The sequence below is a fragment of the Dasypus novemcinctus genome, chromosome 1 (assembly GCF_030445035.2).
Source record: "Dasypus novemcinctus isolate mDasNov1 chromosome 1, mDasNov1.1.hap2, whole genome shotgun sequence".
NCBI lineage: Eukaryota > Metazoa > Chordata > Mammalia > Cingulata > Dasypodidae > Dasypus > Dasypus novemcinctus.
Window position 1 is genome coordinate 103,752,878 of NC_080673.1, and position 12,810 is coordinate 103,765,687.

Here is a 12,810-nt window from a genome sequence, read left to right on the forward strand (position 1 = left end):
ACTGTTTACAAAAATTAACTCAGAATGGATCAAAGACTTATATGAAAGGCTACAACTATGTAACTCTTAGAGAAAACATGGAAAAATCTTGGATTCTTAGACTTCATATCAAAAGCATGAGTAACAAAAGAAAAAAAGATAAATTGATCTTAATTAAAAACTACTGTGCATCAAAGGACATTTTTAAAATTTTAGTTGTTTTTATTGTTTTGACTTTATTTTTAAAGAAGTTTTAAGTTACAGAAAATATACACTGAATTATTACAATGGCCTCTCTAATTCCACCAGTGTCTTCGTTCAGCCATTCTCAGTACAGTAGTCAAGGTGACTGTGTAAGTCAGGTTAAGTCACGTCTTTGCTCAAAATCCTCCAATGGGCTTTCACTCTGAGAAAAGCCAAAGTTCTAACAATGACCCTATGAACATGTCCTCGATACTGCTCTTATTTGTCTCCTACTGCTCTCCCCTGCCATGTTCCCATCCTTCCTGTGCCAGGTGCACTTCCCCTCCAGGACTCTTGGTCTTGTTTCCCCCTCTTGTCACCCCATTTCCATTTTCCTTACTCAAATGCTATCTGCTCAGTGAGGCTGTTCTGGCTACTATATTTTAAATTGCAGCTTACCCCTTTGTCTCCCACCCCACTTCCCAGCTTTATTTTGAATCATATCTCTTATCACCACCGCAAAAGCTGATAAAATTTAATTTATTCTGAACATTTTATTTTGATAAGTGTAAATCCCATGAAGGCAGGGATTCGTGTCTGTTTTATTCCCTGCAGATTCCAGAAAACTGGAACAATTCCTGGCACAGAGAAATAAATACTTGCTGAATGAATATATCTTCACTTTGCAGACTAGGACACTAAGAGTCAGAAAAACTTAAACAGTTTTTCAAAGGCCATACAGCCAGGTAGTTTAATTCCAAACTCTCTGCTCTGTAACTTCTATGCTCTACTGCTATACACTCAATAAACATGATTCTTTAATAATCATATGGATAATAATAATAATAGCTAACATTTTTAATGCCTACTTGTGCCATGCACTGTTCTAATTACTTTACATGCATCAGCTCATTCAATATCCAGCTAATCAGGTTGGAATCCTTACAGTTTGGGCAAATTAACAATCATGGCATCCAAGTACATCTATAGAAGAAGAGAACTTTCTTTCCAAATTCTAAAGAGCAGCAAATACTTCCCTTCTCCCTGAGGGGAAGGCAGGAAACTGTAACAACTTCAAATTTCACATGAACAAATTAGAAATTGTGTAGCTGTGAGTGAGGCCTCAATGTAATCATCCCATTATGATTAGCTTCTTTTGCTCCATTGATTATTCACTGGTGTGTGCATTTATTCATTCACTTATTCAGCTTGAATGCTTGCCATGTGATGTACTATGCCAAGTTCAAAGGTTACAAAGATATGGACTTAATCTTTGCCTTTGAGGGACTCACAGCCTAGTGAGAGAGACAAATGTGAGAGCAAGTAATTACAGCAATGGAATAAGTGTGCTATTAGAGGGTCAGTGCAGGATGCCTGGGAAGCCAGAAGCAGGAAAGGCCCACCCAGCCCCACCTGGGGAGACAGGGAGGACTTCCCAGAGGAAGTGACCCAAGGTGGGGAGTTATCAGGCAGGATATGGGAGAAGGGCCTCCAAGCAGAGGAATGGATTTGCAAAGGCATGGAGATATGACTCACATGGGCATTCAGGGAACTGGGTGTAGCTTAGCATGACTGGAGCTAGAAGCCAAGGGGAGAAGTGGCAGGAGACAGGAAAACAGGGACCAGAAGGACTTTAAACAAGGTCAGGATGAGATTCAGATTTGCATTTTAGAAAAATCCCCCAGGAGGCTGAATGGAAACTAAGTGAATGGGCAAAACCCAGATGGGAAGCAGCAGTAACTACCTAGCACCTTGAAGCTGTTACTTCGATGCAGGTGTTTTTGTTGTTATTGTTTAATAAATATTTTTATTTTTATTTTTATTTATTTCTCCCTACTTCCCCTGCCCCTGTTGGAGCTTTCAGTGTCCATTTGCTGTGTGTTCTGTATCTGCTTGCATTCTCAGCAGCACCGGGAATCTGTCTCTTTTTGTTGCATCATCTTGCTGCGTCAGCTCTCCGTGTGTGCAGCCCCACTCCTGGGCAGGCTGCGCTTTTTTCACACGGGGCAGCTCTCCTTGCAGGGTGCATTCCTTGTGCATGGGACACCCCTACATGGGGGCATCCCTGCGTGGCATGGCACTCCTTGCACACGGCAGCTCTGTGTGTGGGCCAGCTCATCACATGGGTCAGAAGGCCCTGGGTTTGAACCCTGGACCTCCTATATGGTTGGCGGATGCTCTATCAGTTAAGCCACATCCACTTCCCAGATGCAGGTGTTTTTACTCAGGGACTCTGAGGTGACCTAAAGATAACTACATTGTAAACAAGTGTTGTGGAAAACAACCATCTCACTTCCCCATCAAGCCTCACATCACACTAACTCCTGCATCTGGGACGAAGCTGAAGGGCCAGAATGGGGTCAGGAGTAGGGTAAGAATTAGACAACATCTGGCAGACAAGCCACATGGAACCAGGAGACACATATTTATTGCAGGTTCCTAGCTCAGAGGGAACTATTAATATGCAGTAAATAAATTGTTTCTTCTCTGGGAATTCCCTTTTATCTTGAAAGAGCTGCATCTCAAATTCTCTGGTTATTCTCTTGCAATTTTAATTGTAACAATGGTTTACTTTTTTAGTTTTTATTCTTTTACTTATTTTTTTATAAGAGAAGCTATAGGTGTACAGAAGAGTTATGCATAAACTTGAGTTCCCATATCCTACCCTATTAACACCTTGCTTAAGTGTGGTTCATTTGCTACAATTCATCAAAGAGCATTTTTATAATTGTACAATTAACTATAGTCCATTGTTTGCAATAAGGTAATGGTGATTTACTTTTAGTTAATAAATATTGAGTGCTTAACTGATATGTTTTCTATTTTCCACTAGAAAAGTATTAAGAATGGAAACCTCTGCTTTTTAAAGTGATTATTAGAAGTTTACAGAAAAGAAACCTCTGCTTTTAGGTTCACTCTACTTTGGATGTCCACATTAAGTACAAGGAGGATGACTGGGGAGAGAACATATTAATAAGGACTATTTTAGTTGTAAGTTTAAAAAAAGTTATTGACAAATGTAACTAGGAAGTCTGGAGTACAGCTGACCTGGGACACGACAGGATCTTGGGACTCATGAATGTCATCGAAGCTCTCTTGCTTTGGAGGAGGGTTTCTCCACATGCAGGCTAAGTTGACACTGCCACCACAACACTCATATCCTCTCAGCTGAGCAAAGCCAGGCAAAAGGGAATTTTTCTATACAGATTATGGGACACAGTCCAGGGAAGATTCTGATTGGCTGGCTTGGGATATATGTTTATCCCTGAACTTTGTCCTGAGATCTGAGGCTTTCTAATTGGCCAAGCTGGGGGAATGTGTGTATGTTTGGGAAGAAGGGTGGAAACTGGGGCAATAATGGAGGGGGCAGTGCCAGCCCTACCGGATTCCCACAGAATAGAAACATCCCAGGGAATGGGGTTCTTTTAACAGAAGGAAAGGGGGGAATTGTATTAGATGTCCACTCTAGGTATGGAGGCCATATAATTTATTACACACTGGATAAATTACAATTATTTCAGGACAACAGGCATGAACTGGAGCTGTCTCAGGCCACCCAAGAAATACGATCATCCTACCGACGGGGAAGAGGCTATTTGGGCCACACCATGATCCTTATTTTTTTTACTCTAAACTGCACAGACTATTCTCAATTAAATTTCAATATTTCTCTCAGTACCCTCTTCAATCTCTCTCTCTCTCTCTTTCTCTCTCTCTCTCTATATATATATCAAATTCACTCATAATGATGGTTTTGATGGTCTTTTATAGGTTAACCTTGACTTATCAGAATTGAAATGAAAACATCTATTTTCTGCAATTATAAAAGTAATCCTTTAAAAATTTCATGAAAAAATAAATATTAAATAATACAGATGTGACTAAAGAATAAAATTAAGTTGCCCTGCAACTGCGAGATTGGTAATAACAAAAACAGTAAGTTACATTTCGACCAGCCAGTGTCAACAGAGATGATATAGACTAGATGCAGTCCCCAGTGGTCCACAGGTGAAATAGCCAACAGGGACCTCAGCTAGGGTGCTGGATGTAGAGTGAAAAGGAGGGCACTGAAATGAGAGATTTATTAAGAGATAGGACTCAGGGCTCAGTGATTAGACCTGGAAGTGTAAGGGAGAGGGAGCCGTCAGAGAAAACTCCCAGGTTTCTAGCGCTGGTAAATCCTCAGAAAGGGGACCAGTCACAAAGATAAGCACTACAGGAAGAAAAGGACTGGAAGATGTAAAAGAAAAACCAGCCCAAATCTCTTCTGGGTCTGATTTAATTCACAGCTTCATTCTGGAGAGAAATGAATCCATTCCTTCAAAACTGTGCAAGCAATTTTCTGATAAACTCTAATGGAATTAAGACTTGTTCTGGGAATCCACCCACTAAGCTGTCAGTCAAGAGTCTAGTTTCCATTAACCAAACATTTTTTCCTTTTACACTTTAACAATGATGAGTTAACATTCTCCTTGCCTGCAAAATGCCCTGCCAAGAGCTGATCTTTGAAATGACTTCTAAAGGCCTTTTCTTTTGCAAGATTATGACAAAACTTTTTCACATGCTTGTAACGGAATTGTCTGGAAAAGTGTTTTTGTTTTGCTTTGTTAGCAAGGTGATGAAAATGAGTGCAGTCTTGGACCTGAGATGCTTGTGGGGCATTTGGGTGGTGGCATCCAGTAGGCAGGGAGCTCCATCATGGTAGGTTACCAAATATATCTGCCCCTCTTCACTAAATAGCTTCCCTGTAATCTTTAAAACTCGAGATAAATAAACCCTGGCATCAAAATGAGTTGACCACCTGATCAACATATCAACAACTATAAGAGAGCTCTGATAAGGACCCCAGTCCTGTAAGGATGGAAAATGAAAGATACAAAAAAAAAAGCCTGCAACCTGCACACCTCATTTCTCAAGCATGGTGTGTAAAACAAGGGTATGTGTCTTTTAAAAGTCATGTGAATCACCCCATCCTATGAACTGCAAGAAGTCTGTTTTTTTCTCAGAAGCCCCTCCCTGGATATTCCTATGGATCACTATCCACCCACATGCGCCCTCCTCTAACCCCTTTGCTTACCTGGCTCCCATTGCCTGAAACCCTGATTGGTTTAATTCATTGTCCTGCCTTCCCTTGGTGGGAATAAGGTCAGTGCAGCCTGCCAGGAATTCTTGAAGCAGCTTGCTGTACTGAGGGTGATGAGACGGAAAGGATGCTCTTTCCTGGAGGGTTCAATTCTGGCCAGGGCAACCTACTGCAAAATTTGATTCTGACTCGCAAAATTTCCAACTTCTTCTGTTCTCCCATTTCTTTTCTCCCTAATTTCCCCCTACACCACTCCTCCTCTCTGTCTGAGTGAACAGAAGTTCTATGCTAACTGCATGGATATACACCAGCATGGATATACTTAACCCTTAATCCTCAAGCCCCAAAAATACAGCTAAGGGCAGGCTCTATGGCCCAGCCTGGAATCTGGAGTATTTGACAGAATATTTACCCAAAAGTATTCAGCTATTTAATCTTAAGTAACATCATGTGCTTCTTGTCCTATAAGAAATACATTTCTCCCATTTTTCAAGATAACACTTTGGCTAAATAATCCACTTACACTATTAACTAGAACATGTGACATCTCAGGATGTGTCATTTGTGTTCAGATTTATAATGATTTCAGATGTTCCCAATAACAATGGTTGGCTAATTTTCTAATATGTGTGTGATCAAAGTACCATCCTGGTAATTTTCTTTAAATAAAGAGAATTCCCAAAGCAAAGGTAATCATAAGTTGTTTCCTTCCAGAAATCCAAATTGCTAACACCCCAAAAGTCAGTTTCCTAATATATACAAAACAGTCAAGTTCCTTTTTACCAGGTTTACCTTACATGAAGACATAGTTCTAATAAAAAGAAACTTTCTAAAGGAGAAGGAAGGCTAAAATGCATGAATAATAAAGACAAAAAAACCCCATAAAATTATATATAAACATGGAGTTCTGACTAATAGTGCCATAAAAATTCAAAGGAAGGAAGGAGTAGCTAGGGTATATTTCATGGAGAAAGAAAAACTAAATTAGGGTTTTGAAAGATGGGCGTAGGCACAGAGAAGAAATGTACCAGAAACAAGGAACATATGAACAAATGTTCAAGGAGAGTGGGTGGTCTAGAATACAGAGTACAGAAACTCAAAGGGAGGGCAATGCCATGGGACAAAGTACAAAAATTTCATTTTGCACATAAGTTACTGCCCTGAGCTAAGCCACTGCCCTGACCTTTAGTTTCAAGAATATGGTCACCTTTTAGGGGAGATTAGTATTTGCTTCAATTATAGATATTTTAAGTCTTACTTCCATGGAGACTTTTTGAAAAATATAAATAAAACTTAACAAATAATTATTAAAGGAAAAAATGTTCATAGAAAATTTGGAAAATCTCTAACTGTAGAAAACATGAAGATCATATTTATAGCACCTTTATGTCATTGTTTTTTCATCATTTGTATTTCTCTCTCTAAATTTCTTGCCCAAAACTTTTGACCATTTTTCTGTTGAATGGCTGGAACTCCTGAAATAAGGCCATTACTCTAGATCAATTGGCCTCTCGAGGTGTTAAGCTTGTTTCATGACTTAGACCTCTACTTAAAGTTGGGTCCTTAAGTAGCTCCTCTCAATTCTTGTTTAAATATGACCAAGAGATAATGATGCATTCGCATTTGCTATATGTCATGCACTGGTTAGCTTTGCCTGATGAGACCTCTCTGCTCTCTGCTGTGATCTCCACCAAATCCCCAGTGATAACCACAATGTCTAGCACATGGTGAAGAATAAATAAATACTTGATGAGTAATGAAAGTAGTAAAATTCTTGAATTAATGACTATTTGCCAGGAGTTGTATTAAGCATGTGGCATATATTATCTAATTTAAATCCTCATAATTCTATGAGGTAAATGTAATTATAACAATCACTTTACAGATAAGTTAGCTGAGGACAGAGAAGTTAAACACATCTATGGTGAATTGATTTTTGGCAAAACTGCCAAGTCCACTAGACTGGGAAAGAATAGTCTCTTCAACAAATGGTGTTGGGAAAACTGGATATCCATATACAAAAGAATGAAAGAGGACCTCTATCTCATACTATATACAAACATTAATTCAAAATGAATCAAAGACTTAACTATAAGAACACCAAAACTATAGAACTCCTAAAGGAAAATGTAGGGAGGCATATTCAGGATCTTGTGTTAGGCAATCCTTTCTTAGAGTTTACACGCAAATTACAAGCAATGAAAGAGAAAAATAAATGGGACCTCCTCTAAATCAAAAGCTTTTGTGCATCAAAGCATTCTGTTGCAAAAGTGAAAGGACAACCTACTCAATGGAAGAAAATATTTGGAAACATGTCTGATTGGATTTAATATCTGAACTAGGCGGCAGACTTGGCCCAGTGGTTAAGGCATCCGTCTACCACATGGGAGGTCCATGGTTAAACCCCGGGACTCCTTGACCTGTGTGCAGCTGGCCCATGCGCAGTGCTGATGCGCCCAAGGAGTGCCGTGCCACGCAGGGGTGTCCCCGCGTAGGGGAGCCCCATGCACAAGGAGTGTGCCCTGTAAGGAGAGCCGCCCAGTGCGAAAGAAAGTGCAGCCTGCCCAGGAATGGCGCCGCACACACACGGAGAGCTGACACAACAAGATGACGCAACAAAAAGAAACACAGATTCCCGTGCCACTGACAACAACAGAAGTGAACACAGAAGAAGACGCAGCAAATAGACACAGAGAACAGACAACCGGGGAGGGGGGAAAGGGGAGAAAAATAAATAAATAAATAAATAAATAAATAAATCTTTAAAAAAATATATCTGGACTATATAAAGAAATCCTACAAGTCAACAAGAAAAAGACAACCTAATTTAAAAAAAGGGCAAAAGACTTGAATAGACATTTCTCCAAAGAGCATATAAAAATGGTTAAGAAGCACCTGAAAAGACGTTCAACATCACTAGCTATCGAAATAACAATGAGGTATCATTTCACACCTACAAGAATGGCCACTCTTGGGAAACGGACTTTGGCCCAGTGGTTGGGGCGTCCGTCTACCACATGGGAGGTCCGCGGTTCAGGCCCCGGGCCTCCTTGACGTGTGTGGAGCTGGCCATGCGCAGTGCTGATGCGCGCAGGGAGTGCCGAGCCACGCAGGGGTGTCCCCCGCGTGGGGGAGCCCCACGCGCGGGGAGTGCGCCCATGAGGAAAGCCGCCCAGCGTGAAAAGAAAGAGCAGCCTGCCCAGGAATGGTGCCGCCCACACTTCCCGTGCCGCTGACGACAGCAGAGGCGGACAGGGAAACAGGACGCAGCAAATAGACACCAAGAACAGACAACCAGGGGAGGGGGGAGAATTAAATAAATAAATAAATCTTTAAAAAAAAAAAAAAGAATGGCCACTCTTAAAAAACAGAAAAATACAAGTTTGGAGAGGATGTGGAGAAATAGAAACATTTGTTCATTGCTGGTGGGAATGTAAAATGGTGCAGCGGCTGTGGAATGTAGTTTGGCAGTTCCTTAGGAAGCTAAGTAAGGAATTACTATATAATCCAGCAATCCAGTATATATCCAGAAGAACTGAAATAGGTCCTCGAACAGATATTGCACAGTGATGTTCATAGTGGCATTATTCACAGTTGCCAAAAGATGGACGCAACCCAAGTTCCATCAACTGATGAATGCATAACCAAAATGTATTATAGACATACAATAGAATATTATTCAGTAGTAAAAAGGAATGAAGTCCTGATGCATGTGACAACATGGGTGAAACTTGAAGACATTATGTTGAGTGAAATAAGCCAGACACAAAAGGACAAATATTGTATGATCTCATGTATAATAAGCAAACTCATGGAGTTAGAATCTGGAATAGAGGTTACCAGAAGGCCGACTGGGGTTAGAGAATGGGGAGTTGATACTTGGCTTGTGCAGTGTTTCTGTGTGGGTTGATGGTAAAGGTTTGAAAATGGATGGTGATGATGGTAGCACATTGCTGTGAGTGTAATCAAGAGCACTAAACTATGGAGGAGAATGTGATTGGAGGGGTAAATGTTAGGATGTATATTAGGGAAGTGGATGTGGCTCAAGTGATAGAGCTTCTGCCTACCATATGGGAGGACCTGGGTTTGATGCCTGTGACCTCCTGGTGAAAAAGAAGAGAAAGCGTGCCCACATGGCAAGTCAGTGTCCCATTCTAGTGAGTCAAACAGCAAGATGATGACACATCAAACGAGAGACAAGGGGAGAGTCAAGGTGAAGTGCAGCAGAAATCAGGAACTGAGGTGGCACAATTGACAGGGAAACTTTTTCCCCATCAGAGGTCTCCAGGATTGAATCCTGGTGAATCTTAGAGAAGAGAAAATGAGAAAAGAAGACAAAACAGGCAGCAAAAACAGCAGGGCGGGAGGAGGGGAAGGGGGAAAATAAATAAATAAATCTTAAAAAAAAAAGACTTAAAAAATAAAAAGATAAAACATAGGACTATACAACATAGTGAACCCTGTTGTAGGTGATGGACTATAGTTAATAATACAAGTATAAGAATGTTCTTTAGTAAATAAAGCACAATACTAATACAAGGTGTTAATAATAGGGTGGTATATGAGAAAAATATACCTAATACAAATTATGGATATAGTATCACTTTATCTTTCATCAACTCTAACATATGTAGCTACTGTTTAAAAAAATAGTACAATTATTTTAAAAGTTCTATCAACAATTTTAATAAATGTTCCACACCACACCAAAACAAAGTATTGGTGGTGGGGTGGTGTATGGAAATCTTTTATTTTATGCATGATTGTTTTGTAAATTCGCAACTTCTCTAATAAAAAAAAGTTGTAAAAAGGGCATCATAAAATTCTGTGCACCTTATGAATATCTTGTCATCTACTCCATACATACCTTTATACCAATTTAACACAGAAGAGTGTGAAATTCTTAGAGACTAAGGCCACACCTTTAATAAAAGGCAAGGCAAGAATTTGAACCTAGGTCTAATTCTGGAACATCCAATCTTCTTTTCACATGTTGCCTTCTTAAAAAGATCCAAGCTGTTAATGTGAACATAAATTTTTTTTGAATGTGTACTGGTAAATTTTTTTTCAAGAGCCACATATAGCAGTCTGGAGGACTTTGCCCTGGCTATCCCTAGCACCCAGAAAGGACCCTCTTTTCCCAGAGCTTTACATTACATACAGATTTTCTATGAACTGGAAATGGGTCCTAACATAAAGGTACCAGCTGCTGATACTCAGTGTGTTATTTTTTTTTTTTAAGATTTATTTTTATTTATTTCTCCCCGCCCCCCCAGTTGTCTGTTCTGTGTGTCCATTTTGCTGTGTGTTCTTCTTTGTCCACTTCTGTTGTTGTCAGCAGCACGGGAATCTGTGTCTCTTAAAAATATGGAACACTTCACGAATTTCTGTGTCATCCTTGCGCAGGGGCCACATTAATCTTCCCTGTATTGTTCCAATTTTAGTATATGAGCTGCCGAAGCGAGCACCAGTGTGTTATTTTAACACTAAACAATTCAGAATGACGGAAACATCCTGTGTTTATTCCTTGTCCCTTGTGTTCCCATGTCCCATGAGTCCAGGCCATATGACAATATAGTGTTGCAAATGGTTTTAGATAGTTCTTTTTACAAAGATGATACAATAGAAAGCTGCAGCCTGATGACCCTCACAAACAAACAAGAAAATACTTGCCTGTTGATGAAGTTACCAATTAAAAATAATAACTGCTAGGAAAACCTAAAATATACTTCAAAAGGGGAGGGAAAGAGTGGGCTCTTCTCTGCTTTCTTGCCAAGAGAAAGCTCCCCTGAAAGTTGATTTATATATTGAATTTGGGTAATCACAATTTCTTTACAAGTAAGAAATACTTGTTTGTTGGTTTACAATTTCTCATCCAGTGTTTTTTGTTTAAATGGGCTCTACGAATTCTATTAATGAGCTGGCTTATTAATCTTTCCTTAGTCGCTGCAGTATGGAAAGTTCTGATTAGAACACCTGTAAGTAACTAGGCCTTCTGTGCAGGGCAGGCAGGCAGGCATACATTTTACACCTTCAGCTTCCAAAATACAAGTAGAAGCATAAAGTGGCACAATCTGTCACCAGCGTGCTGGTGTTTGTCAGCACCTCCTTTCTGTGACTGGTTCTGTGTTGAGATCTTAGCTCTCCATTAGGTCTAGCACTTGGGACAGGAACAGATGAGAGTCCATTTCCTGCAAAGGCAGCCAGAGATAATGGAGAGCTCAGAAGGGAGGACAGGACACGATAATCAGCTTGAGGACTTGCCATTGACTGCAAAACTGTTTCTCATTTAGAGTTTAAAATAATTATGGAATCTCTAGTGCACTTCTGACTGTTTAGTCAGCAGACATAACATAAACCATTTTACCCATTTGTAAGTGTACAATTCAGGGACATTAAGTACATTGACAATGTTATGTAATCTTCACCACTACCTATTTCCAGAACATTTGCAGCATCCCAAACAGAAACTCTATACCCATTAAGCAAAAACTCCCCATTCCTCCCATCCCGCTGCCCCTGGTAACCACTACTGTCTCTGTGAATTTGCATATTCTAGATACCTCATATAAATGGAATCATAAAATATTCCTTTGTATCTGGCTTATTTCACTTGGCATAATGTGTTCAGGGTTTATCCATGTTGAAGCATATATCAGAACTTTGCTCCTTTGTACAGCTGAATAATATTCCATTGTATAGTAGATACTATATTTTATTAATCCATTCATTGTTGATGAACATTTAGGTTATTCCCACCTTCTGGCTATTGTGAATAATATTGCTATGAACATAGACATACAATATCAGTTTGAGTTCATGCTTTTGGTTATGTACCTAGTAGTGGGATTGCCAGGTCATAGGGTAAAATTCTCTGTTTAACGTTTTGTTTGATAAACTGCTGTTTTCCACAACAGCTGCTCCATTTTACATTTCCACCAGCAATGCATACAGAATTTCAATTTCTCCACATCATTGCCAGTACTTATTCCCATGTTCGTTTGTTTGCTGTTTTTGTTTTTTTTAACTAATAACCATCCTAGTGGGTATGAAATAATATCTCATGGTAGTTTTAATTTGCAGTTCCCTAATAATGGTGAATGGTGTTCAGTATCTTTTCATGTGCTTATTGCCCATTCATAAATCTTGGATTACTTGTCTTTTGGTTGATTTGTAGGAGTTCTTTATATATGCTGGGTATTAAATCCTTAACTAATATAAAGTTTGCACATATTTTCTCCCATTCTGTAGGGTGTCTATTTACTTTTTTGATAATGTTCTTTGATACACAAAAGTTTTTAACTTTGATGAAGTCCAATTTATCTATTTTTTTTCTTTTGTTGCTTGTACTTTTGGTGTCATCCCTAAGAATCCATTGTCTGATATGAGGTCCTGAAGATTTTTCCCTATGTTATCTTCCAAGAATCTCATTAATTTAGCTCTTATATTTAGGTTTCTTAAATAATTTTGAGTTAATTTTTGTATATGGTGAGAGGTACAGGTCCAAATGCATTCTTCTGCTTGTTATCCCAACACCATTCTTTCCTCATTGAATGGGCTTGGTG

The 12,810-nt window shown here is 39.4% G+C and overlaps 1 non-coding gene across 1 annotated transcript; it reads right to left on the reverse strand.

The window, feature by feature from the left end:
• Positions 1-10,606: 10,606 nt before the first annotated feature.
• Positions 10,607-10,713, reverse strand: LOC111763015 (U6 spliceosomal RNA). The gene has a single exon (XR_002795984.2). It is a non-coding gene; the product is annotated as a U6 spliceosomal RNA (small nuclear RNA).
• Positions 10,714-12,810: the final 2,097 nt, after the last annotated feature.